Source organism: Eschscholzia californica, unplaced genomic scaffold (genome assembly GCF_041429995.1).
Source record: "Eschscholzia californica isolate CP2 unplaced genomic scaffold, dmEscCali1.0.p SCAF_6, whole genome shotgun sequence".
NCBI lineage: Eukaryota > Viridiplantae > Streptophyta > Magnoliopsida > Ranunculales > Papaveraceae > Eschscholzia > Eschscholzia californica.
The window spans coordinates 6956757-6971388 of NW_028238483.1; the positions used below are offsets into that span (position 1 = coordinate 6956757).

The 14632-nt window shown below is 36.7% G+C and overlaps 21 non-coding genes across 21 annotated transcripts; all 21 read right to left on the reverse strand.

Moving 5' to 3' along the window:
• Positions 1–530: 530 nt before the first annotated feature.
• LOC147531309 (5S ribosomal RNA) lies at positions 531–649 on the reverse strand. Its single transcript, XR_015228695.1, has one exon. It is a non-coding gene; the product is annotated as a 5S ribosomal RNA (ribosomal RNA).
• Positions 650–1211: 562 nt separating this feature from the next.
• Positions 1212–1330, reverse strand: LOC147531310 (5S ribosomal RNA). Its single transcript, XR_015228696.1, has one exon. It is a non-coding gene; the product is annotated as a 5S ribosomal RNA (ribosomal RNA).
• A 564-nt stretch (positions 1331–1894) lies between these two features.
• Positions 1895–2013, reverse strand: LOC147531311 (5S ribosomal RNA). Its single transcript, XR_015228697.1, has one exon. It is a non-coding gene; the product is annotated as a 5S ribosomal RNA (ribosomal RNA).
• A 564-nt stretch (positions 2014–2577) lies between these two features.
• Positions 2578–2696, reverse strand: LOC147531312 (5S ribosomal RNA). The gene has a single exon (XR_015228698.1). It is a non-coding gene; the product is annotated as a 5S ribosomal RNA (ribosomal RNA).
• A 561-nt stretch (positions 2697–3257) lies between these two features.
• Positions 3258–3376, reverse strand: LOC147531313 (5S ribosomal RNA). Its single transcript, XR_015228700.1, has one exon. It is a non-coding gene; the product is annotated as a 5S ribosomal RNA (ribosomal RNA).
• A 562-nt stretch (positions 3377–3938) lies between these two features.
• Positions 3939–4057, reverse strand: LOC147531314 (5S ribosomal RNA). Its single transcript, XR_015228701.1, has one exon. It is a non-coding gene; the product is annotated as a 5S ribosomal RNA (ribosomal RNA).
• Positions 4058–4619: 562 nt separating this feature from the next.
• Positions 4620–4738, reverse strand: LOC147531315 (5S ribosomal RNA). The gene has a single exon (XR_015228702.1). It is a non-coding gene; the product is annotated as a 5S ribosomal RNA (ribosomal RNA).
• Positions 4739–5300: 562 nt separating this feature from the next.
• LOC147531316 (5S ribosomal RNA) lies at positions 5301–5419 on the reverse strand. Its single transcript, XR_015228703.1, has one exon. It is a non-coding gene; the product is annotated as a 5S ribosomal RNA (ribosomal RNA).
• Positions 5420–5982: 563 nt separating this feature from the next.
• On the reverse strand, positions 5983–6101 carry LOC147531317 (5S ribosomal RNA). Its single transcript, XR_015228704.1, has one exon. It is a non-coding gene; the product is annotated as a 5S ribosomal RNA (ribosomal RNA).
• Positions 6102–6662: 561 nt separating this feature from the next.
• LOC147531318 (5S ribosomal RNA) lies at positions 6663–6781 on the reverse strand. Its single transcript, XR_015228705.1, has one exon. It is a non-coding gene; the product is annotated as a 5S ribosomal RNA (ribosomal RNA).
• A 562-nt stretch (positions 6782–7343) lies between these two features.
• On the reverse strand, positions 7344–7462 carry LOC147531319 (5S ribosomal RNA). The gene has a single exon (XR_015228706.1). It is a non-coding gene; the product is annotated as a 5S ribosomal RNA (ribosomal RNA).
• Positions 7463–8024: 562 nt separating this feature from the next.
• LOC147531320 (5S ribosomal RNA) lies at positions 8025–8143 on the reverse strand. The gene has a single exon (XR_015228707.1). It is a non-coding gene; the product is annotated as a 5S ribosomal RNA (ribosomal RNA).
• Positions 8144–8705: 562 nt separating this feature from the next.
• LOC147531321 (5S ribosomal RNA) lies at positions 8706–8824 on the reverse strand. The gene has a single exon (XR_015228708.1). It is a non-coding gene; the product is annotated as a 5S ribosomal RNA (ribosomal RNA).
• Positions 8825–9386: 562 nt separating this feature from the next.
• Positions 9387–9505, reverse strand: LOC147531322 (5S ribosomal RNA). The gene has a single exon (XR_015228709.1). It is a non-coding gene; the product is annotated as a 5S ribosomal RNA (ribosomal RNA).
• A 562-nt stretch (positions 9506–10067) lies between these two features.
• Positions 10068–10186, reverse strand: LOC147531323 (5S ribosomal RNA). The gene has a single exon (XR_015228711.1). It is a non-coding gene; the product is annotated as a 5S ribosomal RNA (ribosomal RNA).
• A 563-nt stretch (positions 10187–10749) lies between these two features.
• On the reverse strand, positions 10750–10868 carry LOC147531324 (5S ribosomal RNA). Its single transcript, XR_015228712.1, has one exon. It is a non-coding gene; the product is annotated as a 5S ribosomal RNA (ribosomal RNA).
• A 562-nt stretch (positions 10869–11430) lies between these two features.
• LOC147531325 (5S ribosomal RNA) lies at positions 11431–11549 on the reverse strand. The gene has a single exon (XR_015228713.1). It is a non-coding gene; the product is annotated as a 5S ribosomal RNA (ribosomal RNA).
• Positions 11550–12111: 562 nt separating this feature from the next.
• LOC147531326 (5S ribosomal RNA) lies at positions 12112–12230 on the reverse strand. Its single transcript, XR_015228714.1, has one exon. It is a non-coding gene; the product is annotated as a 5S ribosomal RNA (ribosomal RNA).
• Positions 12231–12792: 562 nt separating this feature from the next.
• Positions 12793–12911, reverse strand: LOC147531327 (5S ribosomal RNA). The gene has a single exon (XR_015228715.1). It is a non-coding gene; the product is annotated as a 5S ribosomal RNA (ribosomal RNA).
• Positions 12912–13473: 562 nt separating this feature from the next.
• Positions 13474–13592, reverse strand: LOC147531328 (5S ribosomal RNA). The gene has a single exon (XR_015228716.1). It is a non-coding gene; the product is annotated as a 5S ribosomal RNA (ribosomal RNA).
• A 564-nt stretch (positions 13593–14156) lies between these two features.
• LOC147531329 (5S ribosomal RNA) lies at positions 14157–14275 on the reverse strand. The gene has a single exon (XR_015228717.1). It is a non-coding gene; the product is annotated as a 5S ribosomal RNA (ribosomal RNA).
• Between the last annotated feature and the right edge of the window lie 357 nt (positions 14276–14632).

Here is a 14632-nt window from a genome sequence, read left to right on the forward strand (position 1 = left end):
CATCGTGGACTCCTATTTCTCCCCGATTTCACGCACTCTATAGTGATACGACGTAAAAACGTTTACTCCCTCCGTCCGATTATGTTTGACTTTTTAGCAGATCCAATTTTTATTTATTGTTCTCTCACTAAAAGATTTTTCCTAAATTACCTATATTAAATTTGGAGTATTCAAATAAATAATATGTCGGAAGTAGTGTAGAAATAACTGAAACTTTTTATTCTTATTAAAAGTAAAGGGTAGATTGGGAAATGCTAATGAAATTAGTAATAAATATTTCCGGACATATTTTTATGTCTCCAAATCGCTGTCAACGGTTTATAATACGTACGACGAGTTATTCCAGTTTTAAATTACTCGAGTTACACAAAATTCTGAAAAATAGACGGATGACACAGAAAACAACGTTTTTTTGGCAAATCCGACGATCCTAACCCGCCTTTGGCAGGTTATTTTCTTCCCCTCTTCTCCATCTCTCCGACGAGACAAAAAAAAAAGAAGTAGAAAAAGGGAAAAAAAAAGTAGAAAAAGGGATGCAACACGAGGACTTCCCAGGAGGTCACCCATCCTAGTACTACTCTCGCCCAAGCACGCTTAACTTCGGAGTTCTGATGGGATCCGGTGGATTAGTGCTGGTATGATCGCATCCGTTAGTATTTTACAATGGGTACTACTTGTTCTCATCGTGGACTCCTATTTCTCCCCGATTTCACGCACTCTATAGTGATACGACGTAAAAACGTTTACTCCCTCCGTCCGATTATGTTTGACTTTTTAGCAGATCCAATTTTTATTTATTGTTCTCTCACTAAAAGATTTTTCCTAAATTACCTATATTAAATTTGGAGTATTCAAATAAATAATATGTCGGAAGTAGTGTAGAAATAACTGAAACTTTTTATTCTTATTAAAAGTAAAGGGTAGATTGGGAAATGCTAATGAAATTAGTAATAAATATTTCCGGACATATTTTTATGTCTCCAAATCGCTGTCATCGGTTTATAATACGTACGACGAGTTATTCCAGTTTTAAATTACTCGAGTTACACAAAATTCTGAAAAATAGACGGATGACACAGAAAACAACGTTTTTTTGGCAAATCCGACGATCCTAACCCGCCTTTGGCAGGTTATTTTCTTCCCCTCTTCTCCATCTCTCCGACGAGACAAAAAAAAAAAAAGTAGAAAAAGGGAAAAAAAAAGTAGAAAAAGGGATGCAACACGAGGACTTCCCAGGAGGTCACCCATCCTAGTACTACTCTCGCCCAAGCACGCTTAACTTCGGAGTTCTGATGGGATCCGGTGGATTAGTGCTGGTATGATCGCATCCGGTAGTATTTTACAATGGGTACTACTTGTTCTCATCGTGGACTCCTATTTCTCCCCGATTTCACGCACTCTATAGTGATACGACGTAAAAACGTTTACTCCCTCCGTCCGATTATGTTTGACTTTTTTAGCAGATCCAATTTTTATTTATTGTTCTCTCACTAAAAGATTTTTCCTAAATTACCTATATTAAATTTGGAGTATTCAAATAAATAATATGTCGGAAGTAGTGTAGAAATAACTGAAACTTTTTATTCTTATTAAAAGTAAAGGGTAGATTGGGAAATGCTAATGAAATTAGTAATAAATATTTCCGGACATATTTTTATGTCTCCAAATCGCTGTCATCGGTTTATAATACGTACGACGAGTTATTCCAGTTTTAAATTACTCGAGTTACACAAAATTCTGAAAAATAGACGGATGACACAGAAAACAACGTTTTTTTGGCAAATCCGACGATCCTAACCCGCCTTTGGCAGGTTATTTTCTTCCCCTCTTCTCCATCTCTCCGACGAGACAAAAAAAAAAAAAGTAGAAAAAGGGAAAAAAAAAAGTAGAAAAAGGGATGCAACACGAGGACTTCCCAGGAGGTCACCCATCCTAGTACTACTCTCGCCCAAGCACGCTTAACTTCGGAGTTCTGATGGGATCCGGTGGATTAGTGCTGGTATGATCGCATCCGTTAGTATTTTACAATGGGTACTACTTGTTCTCATCGTGGACTCCTATTTCTCCCCGATTTCACGCACTCTATAGTGATACGACGTAAAAACGTTTACTCCCTCCGTCCGATTATGTTTGACTTTTTTAGCAGATCCAATTTTTATTTATTGTTCTCTCACTAAAAGATTTTTCCTAAATTACCTATATTAAATTTGGAGTATTCAAATAAATAATATGTCGGAAGTAGTGTAGAAATAACTGAAACTTTTTATTCTTATTAAAAGTAAAGGGTAGATTGGGAAATGCTAATGAAATTAGTAATAAATATTTCCGGACATATTTTTATGTCTCCAAATCGCTGTCATCGGTTTATAATACGTACGACGAGTTATTCCAGTTTTAAATTACTCGAGTTACACAAAATTCTGAAAAATAGACGGATGACACAGAAAACAACGTTTTTTTGGCAAATCCGACGATCCTAACCCGCCTTTGGCAGGTTATTTTCTTCCCCTCTTCTCCATCTCTCCGACGAGACAAAAAAAAAAAAAGTAGAAAAAGGGAAAAAAAAAAGTAGAAAAAGGGATGCAACACGAGGACTTCCCAGGAGGTCACCCATCCTAGTACTACTCTCGCCCAAGCACGCTTAACTTCGGAGTTCTGATGGGATCCGGTGGATTAGTGCTGGTATGATCGCATCCGTTAGTATTTTACAATGGGTACTACTTGTTCTCATCGTGGACTCCTATTTCTCCCCGATTTCACGCACTCTATAGTGATACGACGTAAAAACGTTTACTCCCTCCGTCCGATTATGTTTGACTTTTTAGCAGATCCAATTTTTATTTATTGTTCTCTCACTAAAAGATTTTTCCTAAATTACCTATATTAAATTTGGAGTATTCAAATAAATAATATGTCGAAAGTAGTGTAGAAATAACTGAAACTTTTTATTCTTATTAAAAGTAAAGGGTAGATTGGGAAATGCTAATGAAATTAGTAATAAATATTTCCGGACATATTTTTATGTCTCCAAATCGCTGTCATCGGTTTATAATACGTACGACGAGTTATTCCAGTTTTAAATTACTCGAGTTACACAAAATTCTGAAAAATAGACGGATGACACAGAAAACAACGTTTTTTTGGCAAATCCGACGATCCTAACCCGCCTTTGGCAGGTTATTTTCTTCCCCCCTTCTCCATCTCTCCGACGAGACAAAAAAAAAAAAGTAGAAAAAGGGAAAAAAAAAGTAGAAAAAGGGATGCAACACGAGGACTTCCCAGGAGGTCACCCATCCTAGTACTACTCTCGCCCAAGCACGCTTAACTTCGGAGTTCTGATGGGATCCGGTGGATTAGTGCTGGTATGATCGCATCCGTTAGTATTTTACAATGGGTACTACTTGTTCTCATCGTGGACTCCTATTTCTCCCCGATTTCACGCACTCTATAGTGATACGACGTAAAAACGTTTACTCCCTCCGTCCGATTATGTTTGACTTTTTAGCAGATCCAATTTTTATTTATTGTTCTCTCACTAAAAGATTTTTCCTAAATTACCTATATTAAATTTGGAGTATTCAAATAAATAATATGTCGGAAGTAGTGTAGAAATAACTGAAACTTTTTATTCTTATTAAAAGTAAAGGGTAGATTGGGAAATGCTAATGAAATTAGTAATAAATATTTCCGGACATATTTTTATGTCTCCAAATCGCTGTCATCGGTTTATAATACGTACTACGAGTTATTCCAGTTTTAAATTACTCGAGTTACACAAAATTCTGAAAAATAGACGGATGACACAGAAAACAACGTTTTTTTGGCAAATCCGACGATCCTAACCCGCCTTTGGCAGGTTATTTTCTTCCCCTCTTCTCCATCTCTCCGACGAGACAAAAAAAAAAAAAGTAGAAAAAGGGAAAAAAAAAGTAGAAAAAGGGATGCAACACGAGGACTTCCCAGGAGGTCACCCATCCTAGTACTACTCTCGCCCAAGCACGCTTAACTTCGGAGTTCTGATGGGATCCGGTGGATTAGTGCTGGTATGATCGCATCCGTTAGTATTTTACAATGGGTACTACTTGTTCTCATCGTGGACTCCTATTTCTCCCCGATTTCACGCACTCTATAGTGATACGACGTAAAAACGTTTACTCCCTCCGTCCGATTATGTTTGACTTTTTAGCAGATCCAATTTTTATTTATTGTTCTCTCACTAAAAGATTTTTCCTAAATTACCTATATTAAATTTGGAGTATTCAAATAAATAATATGTCGGAAGTAGTGTAGAAATAACTTAAACTTTTTATTCTTATTAAAAGTAAAGGGTAGATTGGGAAATGCTAATGAAATTAGTAATAAATATTTCCGGACATATTTTTATGTCTCCAAATCGCTGTCATCGGTTTATAATACGTACGACGAGTTATTCCAGTTTTAAATTACTCGAGTTACACAAAATTCTGAAAAATAGACGGATGACACAGAAAACAACGTTTTTTTGGCAAATCCGACGATCCTAACCCGCCTTTGGCAGGTTATTTTCTTCCCCTCTTCTCCATCTCTCCGACGAGACAAAAAAAAAAAAAGTAGAAAAAGGGAAAAAAAAAGTAGAAAAAGGGATGCAACACGAGGACTTCCCAGGAGGTCACCCATCCTAGTACTACTCTCGCCCAAGCACGCTTAACTTCGGAGTTCTGATGGGATCCGGTGGATTAGTGCTGGTATGATCGCATCCGTTAGTATTTTACAATGGGTACTACTTGTTCTCATCGTGGACTCCTATTTCTCCCCGATTTCACGCACTCTATAGTGATACGACGTAAAAACGTTTACTCCCTCCGTCCGATTATGTTTGACTTTTTAGCAGATCCAATTTTTATTTATTGTTCTCTCACTAAAAGATTTTTCCTAAATTACCTATATTAAATTTGGAGTATTCAAATAAATAATATGTCGGAAGTAGTGTAGAAATAACTGAAACTTTTTATTCTTATTAAAAGTAAAGGGTAGATTGGGAAATGCTAATGAAATTAGTAATAAATATTTCCGGACATATTTTTATGTCTCCAAATCGCTGTCATCGGTTTATAATACGTACGACGAGTTATTCCAGTTTTAAATTACTCGAGTTACACAAAATTCTGAAAAATAGACGGATGACACAGAAAACAACGTTTTTTTGGCAAATCCGACGATCCTAACCCGCCTTTGGCAGGTTATTTTCTTCCCCTCTTCTCCATCTCTCCGACGAGACAAAAAAAAAAGAAGTAGAAAAAGGGAAAAAAAAAGTAGAAAAAGGGATGCAACACGAGGACTTCCCAGGAGGTCACCCATCCTAGTACTACTCTCGCCCAAGCACGCTTAACTTCGGAGTTCTGATGGGATCCGGTGGATTAGTGCTGGTATGATCGCATCCGTTAGTATTTTACAATGGGTACTACTTGTTCTCATCGTGGACTCCTATTTCTCCCCGATTTCACGCACTCTATAGTGATACGACGTAAAAACGTTTACTCCCTCCGTCCGATTATGTTTGACTTTTTAGCAGATCCAATTTTTATTTATTGTTCTCTCACTAAAAGATTTTTCCTAAATTACCTATATTAAATTTGGAGTATTCAAATAAATAATATGTCGGAAGTAGTGTAGAAATAACTGAAACTTTTTATTCTTATTAAAAGTAAAGGGTAGATTGGGAAATGCTAATGAAATTAGTAATAAATATTTCCGGACATATTTTTATGTCTCCAAATCGCTGTCAACGGTTTATAATACGTACGACGAGTTATTCCAGTTTTAAATTACTCGAGTTACACAAAATTCTGAAAAATAGACGGATGACACAGAAAACAACGTTTTTTTGGCAAATCCGACGATCCTAACCCGCCTTTGGCAGGTTATTTTCTTCCCCTCTTCTCCATCTCTCCGACGAGACAAAAAAAAAAAAAGTAGAAAAAGGGAAAAAAAAAAGTAGAAAAAGGGATGCAACACGAGGACTTCCCAGGAGGTCACCCATCCTAGTACTACTCTCGCCCAAGCACGCTTAACTTCGGAGTTCTGATGGGATCCGGTGGATTAGTGCTGGTATGATCGCATCCGTTAGTATTTTACAATGGGTACTACTTGTTCTCATCGTGGACTCCTATTTCTCCCCGATTTCACGCACTCTATAGTGATACGACGTAAAAACGTTTACTCCCTCCGTCCGATTATGTTTGACTTTTTAGCAGATCCAATTTTTATTTATTGTTCTCTCACTAAAAGATTTTTCCTAAATTACCTATATTAAATTTGGAGTATTCAAATAAATAATATGTCGAAAGTAGTGTAGAAATAACTGAAACTTTTTATTCTTATTAAAAGTAAAGGGTAGATTGGGAAATGCTAATGAAATTAGTAATAAATATTTCCGGACATATTTTTATGTCTCCAAATCGCTGTCATCGGTTTATAATACGTACGACGAGTTATTCCAGTTTTAAATTACTCGAGTTACACAAAATTCTGAAAAATAGACGGATGACACAGAAAACAACGTTTTTTTGGCAAATCCGACGATCCTAACCCGCCTTTGGCAGGTTATTTTCTTCCCCCCTTCTCCATCTCTCCGACGAGACAAAAAAAAAAAAGTAGAAAAAGGGAAAAAAAAAGTAGAAAAAGGGATGCAACACGAGGACTTCCCAGGAGGTCACCCATCCTAGTACTACTCTCGCCCAAGCACGCTTAACTTCGGAGTTCTGATGGGATCCGGTGGATTAGTGCTGGTATGATCGCATCCGTTAGTATTTTACAATGGGTACTACTTGTTCTCATCGTGGACTCCTATTTCTCCCCGATTTCACGCACTCTATAGTGATACGACGTAAAAACGTTTACTCCCTCCGTCCGATTATGTTTGACTTTTTAGCAGATCCAATTTTTATTTATTGTTCTCTCACTAAAAGATTTTTCCTAAATTACCTATATTAAATTTGGAGTATTCAAATAAATAATATGTCGGAAGTAGTGTAGAAATAACTGAAACTTTTTATTCTTATTAAAAGTAAAGGGTAGATTGGGAAATGCTAATGAAATTAGTAATAAATATTTCCGGACATATTTTTATGTCTCCAAATCGCTGTCATCGGTTTATAATACGTACTACGAGTTATTCCAGTTTTAAATTACTCGAGTTACACAAAATTCTGAAAAATAGACGGATGACACAGAAAACAACGTTTTTTTGGCAAATCCGACGATCCTAACCCGCCTTTGGCAGGTTATTTTCTTCCCCTCTTCTCCATCTCTCCGACGAGACAAAAAAAAAAAAAGTAGAAAAAGGGAAAAAAAAAGTAGAAAAAGGGATGCAACACGAGGACTTCCCAGGAGGTCACCCATCCTAGTACTACTCTCGCCCAAGCACGCTTAACTTCGGAGTTCTGATGGGATCCGGTGGATTAGTGCTGGTATGATCGCATCCGTTAGTATTTTACAATGGGTACTACTTGTTCTCATCGTGGACTCCTATTTCTCCCCGATTTCACGCACTCTATAGTGATACGACGTAAAAACGTTTACTCCCTCCGTCCGATTATGTTTGACTTTTTAGCAGATCCAATTTTTATTTATTGTTCTCTCACTAAAAGATTTTTCCTAAATTACCTATATTAAATTTGGAGTATTCAAATAAATAATATGTCGGAAGTAGTGTAGAAATAACTTAAACTTTTTATTCTTATTAAAAGTAAAGGGTAGATTGGGAAATGCTAATGAAATTAGTAATAAATATTTCCGGACATATTTTTATGTCTCCAAATCGCTGTCATCGGTTTATAATACGTACGACGAGTTATTCCAGTTTTAAATTACTCGAGTTACACAAAATTCTGAAAAATAGACGGATGACACAGAAAACAACGTTTTTTTGGCAAATCCGACGATCCTAACCCGCCTTTGGCAGGTTATTTTCTTCCCCTCTTCTCCATCTCTCCGACGAGACAAAAAAAAAAAAAGTAGAAAAAGGGAAAAAAAAAGTAGAAAAAGGGATGCAACACGAGGACTTCCCAGGAGGTCACCCATCCTAGTACTACTCTCGCCCAAGCACGCTTAACTTCGGAGTTCTGATGGGATCCGGTGGATTAGTGCTGGTATGATCGCATCCGTTAGTATTTTACAATGGGTACTACTTGTTCTCATCGTGGACTCCTATTTCTCCCCGATTTCACGCACTCTATAGTGATACGACGTAAAAACGTTTACTCCCTCCGTCCGATTATGTTTGACTTTTTAGCAGATCCAATTTTTATTTATTGTTCTCTCACTAAAAGATTTTTCCTAAATTACCTATATTAAATTTGGAGTATTCAAATAAATAATATGTCGGAAGTAGTGTAGAAATAACTGAAACTTTTTATTCTTATTAAAAGTAAAGGGTAGATTGGGAAATGCTAATGAAATTAGTAATAAATATTTCCGGACATATTTTTATGTCTCCAAATCGCTGTCATCGGTTTATAATACGTACGACGAGTTATTCCAGTTTTAAATTACTCGAGTTACACAAAATTCTGAAAAATAGACGGATGACACAGAAAACAACGTTTTTTTGGCAAATCCGACGATCCTAACCCGCCTTTGGCAGGTTATTTTCTTCCCCTCTTCTCCATCTCTCCGACGAGACAAAAAAAAAAGAAGTAGAAAAAGGGAAAAAAAAAGTAGAAAAAGGGATGCAACACGAGGACTTCCCAGGAGGTCACCCATCCTAGTACTACTCTCGCCCAAGCACGCTTAACTTCGGAGTTCTGATGGGATCCGGTGGATTAGTGCTGGTATGATCGCATCCGTTAGTATTTTACAATGGGTACTACTTGTTCTCATCGTGGACTCCTATTTCTCCCCGATTTCACGCACTCTATAGTGATACGACGTAAAAACGTTTACTCCCTCCGTCCGATTATGTTTGACTTTTTAGCAGATCCAATTTTTATTTATTGTTCTCTCACTAAAAGATTTTTCCTAAATTACCTATATTAAATTTGGAGTATTCAAATAAATAATATGTCGGAAGTAGTGTAGAAATAACTGAAACTTTTTATTCTTATTAAAAGTAAAGGGTAGATTGGGAAATGCTAATGAAATTAGTAATAAATATTTCCGGACATATTTTTATGTCTCCAAATCGCTGTCAACGGTTTATAATACGTACGACGAGTTATTCCAGTTTTAAATTACTCGAGTTACACAAAATTCTGAAAAATAGACGGATGACACAGAAAACAACGTTTTTTTGGCAAATCCGACGATCCTAACCCGCCTTTGGCAGGTTATTTTCTTCCCCTCTTCTCCATCTCTCCGACGAGACAAAAAAAAAAGAAGTAGAAAAAGGGAAAAAAAAAGTAGAAAAAGGGATGCAACACGAGGACTTCCCAGGAGGTCACCCATCCTAGTACTACTCTCGCCCAAGCACGCTTAACTTCGGAGTTCTGATGGGATCCGGTGGATTAGTGCTGGTATGATCGCATCCGTTAGTATTTTACAATGGGTACTACTTGTTCTCATCGTGGACTCCTATTTCTCCCCGATTTCACGCACTCTATAGTGATACGACGTAAAAACGTTTACTCCCTCCGTCCGATTATGTTTGACTTTTTAGCAGATCCAATTTTTATTTATTGTTCTCTCACTAAAAGATTTTTCCTAAATTACCTATATTAAATTTGGAGTATTCAAATAAATAATATGTCGGAAGTAGTGTAGAAATAACTGAAACTTTTTATTCTTATTAAAAGTAAAGGGTAGATTGGGAAATGCTAATGAAATTAGTAATAAATATTTCCGGACATATTTTTATGTCTCCAAATCGCTGTCATCGGTTTATAATACGTACGACGAGTTATTCCAGTTTTAAATTACTCGAGTTACACAAAATTCTGAAAAATAGACGGATGACACAGAAAACAACGTTTTTTTGGCAAATCCGACGATCCTAACCCGCCTTTGGCAGGTTATTTTCTTCCCCTCTTCTCCATCTCTCCGACGAGACAAAAAAAAAAAAAGTAGAAAAAGGGAAAAAAAAAGTAGAAAAAGGGATGCAACACGAGGACTTCCCAGGAGGTCACCCATCCTAGTACTACTCTCGCCCAAGCACGCTTAACTTCGGAGTTCTGATGGGATCCGGTGGATTAGTGCTGGTATGATCGCATCCGGTAGTATTTTACAATGGGTACTACTTGTTCTCATCGTGGACTCCTATTTCTCCCCGATTTCACGCACTCTATAGTGATACGACGTAAAAACGTTTACTCCCTCCGTCCGATTATGTTTGACTTTTTTAGCAGATCCAATTTTTATTTATTGTTCTCTCACTAAAAGATTTTTCCTAAATTACCTATATTAAATTTGGAGTATTCAAATAAATAATATGTCGGAAGTAGTGTAGAAATAACTGAAACTTTTTATTCTTATTAAAAGTAAAGGGTAGATTGGGAAATGCTAATGAAATTAGTAATAAATATTTCCGGACATATTTTTATGTCTCCAAATCGCTGTCATCGGTTTATAATACGTACGACGAGTTATTCCAGTTTTAAATTACTCGAGTTACACAAAATTCTGAAAAATAGACGGATGACACAGAAAACAACGTTTTTTTTGGCAAATCCGACGATCCTAACCCGCCTTTGGCAGGTTATTTTCTTCCCCTCTTCTCCATCTCTCCGACGAGACAAAAAAAAAAAAGTAGAAAAAGGGAAAAAAAAAGTAGAAAAAGGGATGCAACACGAGGACTTCCCAGGAGGTCACCCATCCTAGTACTACTCTCGCCCAAGCACGCTTAACTTCGGAGTTCTGATGGGATCCGGTGGATTAGTGCTGGTATGATCGCATCCGTTAGTATTTTACAATGGGTACTACTTGTTCTCATCGTGGACTCCTATTTCTCCCCGATTTCACGCACTCTATAGTGATACGACGTAAAAACGTTTACTCCCTCCGTCCGATTATGTTTGACTTTTTAGCAGATCCAATTTTTATTTATTGTTCTCTCACTAAAAGATTTTTCCTAAATTACCTATATTAAATTTGGAGTATTCAAATAAATAATATGTCGGAAGTAGTGTAGAAATAACTTAAACTTTTTATTCTTATTAAAAGTAAAGGGTAGATTGGGAAATGCTAATGAAATTAGTAATAAATATTTCCGGACATATTTTTATGTCTCCAAATCGCTGTCATCGGTTTATAATACGTACGACGAGTTATTCCAGTTTTAAATTACTCGAGTTACACAAAATTCTGAAAAATAGACGGATGACACAGAAAACAACGTTTTTTTGGCAAATCCGACGATCCTAACCCGCCTTTGGCAGGTTATTTTCTTCCCCTCTTCTCCATCTCTCCGACGAGACAAAAAAAAAAAAAGTAGAAAAAGGGAAAAAAAAAGTAGAAAAAGGGATGCAACACGAGGACTTCCCAGGAGGTCACCCATCCTAGTACTACTCTCGCCCAAGCACGCTTAACTTCGGAGTTCTGATGGGATCCGGTGGATTAGTGCTGGTATGATCGCATCCGTTAGTATTTTACAATGGGTACTACTTGTTCTCATCGTGGACTCCTATTTCTCCCCGATTTCACGCACTCTATAGTGATACGACGTAAAAACGTTTACTCCCTCCGTCCGATTATGTTTGACTTTTTAGCAGATCCAATTTTTATTTATTGTTCTCTCACTAAAAGATTTTTCCTAAATTACCTATATTAAATTTGGAGTATTCAAATAAATAATATGTCGGAAGTAGTGTAGAAATAACTGAAACTTTTTATTCTTATTAAAAGTAAAGGGTAGATTGGGAAATGCTAATGAAATTAGTAATAAATATTTCCGGACATATTTTTATGTCTCCAAATCGCTGTCATCGGTTTATAATACGTACGACGAGTTATTCCAGTTTTAAATTACTCGAGTTACACAAAATTCTGAAAAATAGACGGATGACACAGAAAACAACGTTTTTTTGGCAAATCCGACGATCCTAACCCGCCTTTGGCAGGTTATTTTCTTCCCCTCTTCTCCATCTCTCCGACGAGACAAAAAAAAAAGAAGTAGAAAAAGGGAAAAAAAAAGTAGAAAAAGGGATGCAACACGAGGACTTCCCAGGAGGTCACCCATCCTAGTACTACTCTCGCCCAAGCACGCTTAACTTCGGAGTTCTGATGGGATCCGGTGGATTAGTGCTGGTATGATCGCATCCGTTAGTATTTTACAATGGGTACTACTTGTTCTCATCGTGGACTCCTATTTCTCCCCGATTTCACGCACTCTATAGTGATACGACGTAAAAACGTTTACTCCCTCCGTCCGATTATGTTTGACTTTTTAGCAGATCCAATTTTTATTTATTGTTCTCTCACTAAAAGATTTTTCCTAAATTACCTATATTAAATTTGGAGTATTCAAATAAATAATATGTCGGAAGTAGTGTAGAAATAACTGAAACTTTTTATTCTTATTAAAAGTAAAGGGTAGATTGGGAAATGCTAATGAAATTAGTAATAAATATTTCCGGACATATTTTTATGTCTCCAAATCGCTGTCAACGGTTTATAATACGTACGACGAGTTATTCCAGTTTTAAATTACTCGAGTTACACAAAATTCTGAAAAATAGACGGATGACACAGAAAACAACGTTTTTTTGGCAAATCCGACGATCCTAACCCGCCTTTGGCAGGTTATTTTCTTCCCCTCTTCTCCATCTCTCCGACGAGACAAAAAAAAAAGAAGTAGAAAAAGGGAAAAAAAAAGTAGAAAAAGGGATGCAACACGAGGACTTCCCAGGAGGTCACCCATCCTAGTACTACTCTCGCCCAAGCACGCTTAACTTCGGAGTTCTGATGGGATCCGGTGGATTAGTGCTGGTATGATCGCATCCGTTAGTATTTTACAATGGGTACTACTTGTTCTCATCGTGGACTCCTATTTCTCCCCGATTTCACGCACTCTATAGTGATACGACGTAAAAACGTTTACTCCCTCCGTCCGATTATGTTTGACTTTTTAGCAGATCCAATTTTTATTTATTGTTCTCTCACTAAAAGATTTTTCCTAAATTACCTATATTAAATTTGGAGTATTCAAATAAATAATATGTCGGAAGTAGTGTAGAAATAACTGAAACTTTTTATTCTTATTAAAAGTAAAGGGTAGATTGGGAAATGCTAATGAAATTAGTAATAAATATTTCCGGACATATTTTTATGTCTCCAAATCGCTGTCATCGGTTTATAATACGTACGACGAGTTATTCCAGTTTTAAATTACTCGAGTTACACAAAATTCTGAAAAATAGACGGATGACACAGAAAACAACGTTTTTTTGGCAAATCCGACGATCCTAACCCGCCTTTGGCAGGTTATTTTCTTCCCCTCTTCTCCATCTCTCCGACGAGACAAAAAAAAAAAAAGTAGAAAAAGGGAAAAAAAAAGTAGAAAAAGGGATGCAACACGAGGACTTCCCAGGAGGTCACCCATCCTAGTACTACTCTCGCCCAAGCACGCTTAACTTCGGAGTTCTGATGGGATCCGGTGGATTAGTGCTGGTATGATCGCATCCGGTAGTATTTTACAATGGGTACTACTTGTTCTCATCGTGGACTCCTATTTCTCCCCGATTTCACGCACTCTATAGTGATACGACGTAAAAACGTTTACTCCCTCCGTCCGATTATGTTTGACTTTTTTAGCAGATCCAATTTTTATTTATTGTTCTCTCACTAAAAGATTTTTCCTAAATTACCTATATTAAATTTGGAGTATTCAAATAAATAATATGTCGGAAGTAGTGTAGAAATAACTGAAACTTTTTATTCTTATTAAAAGTAAAGGGTAGATTGGGAAATGCTAATGAAATTAGTAATAAATATTTCCGGACATATTTTTATGTCTCCAAATCGCTGTCATCGGTTTATAATACGTACGACGAGTTATTCCAGTTTTAAATTACTCGAGTTACACAAAATTCTGAAAAATAGACGGATGACACAGAAAACAACGTTTTTTTGGCAAATCCGACGATCCTAACCCGCCTTTGGCAGGTTATTTTCTTCCCCTCTTCTCCATCTCTCCGACGAGACAAAAAAAAAAAAAGTAGAAAAAGGGAAAAAAAAAAGTAGAAAAAGGGATGCAACACGAGGACTTCCCAGGAGGTCACCCATCCTAGTACTACTCTCGCCCAAGCACGCTTAACTTCGGAGTTCTGATGGGATCCGGTGGATTAGTGCTGGTATGATCGCATCCGTTAGTATTTTACAATGGGTACTACTTGTTCTCATCGTGGACTCCTATTTCTCCCCGATTTCACGCACTCTATAGTGATACGACGTAAAAACGTTTACTCCCTCCGTCCGATTATGTTTGACTTTTTAGCAGATCCAATTTTTATTTATTGTTCTCTCACTAAAAGATTTTTCCTAAATTACCTATATTAAATTTGGAGTATTCAAATAAATAATATGTCGAAAGTAGTGTAGAAATAACTGAAACTTTTTATTCTTATTAAAAGTAAAGGGTAGATTGGGAAATGCTAATGAAATTAGTAATAAATATTTCCGGACATATTTTTATGTCTCCAAATCGCTGTCATCGGTTTATAAT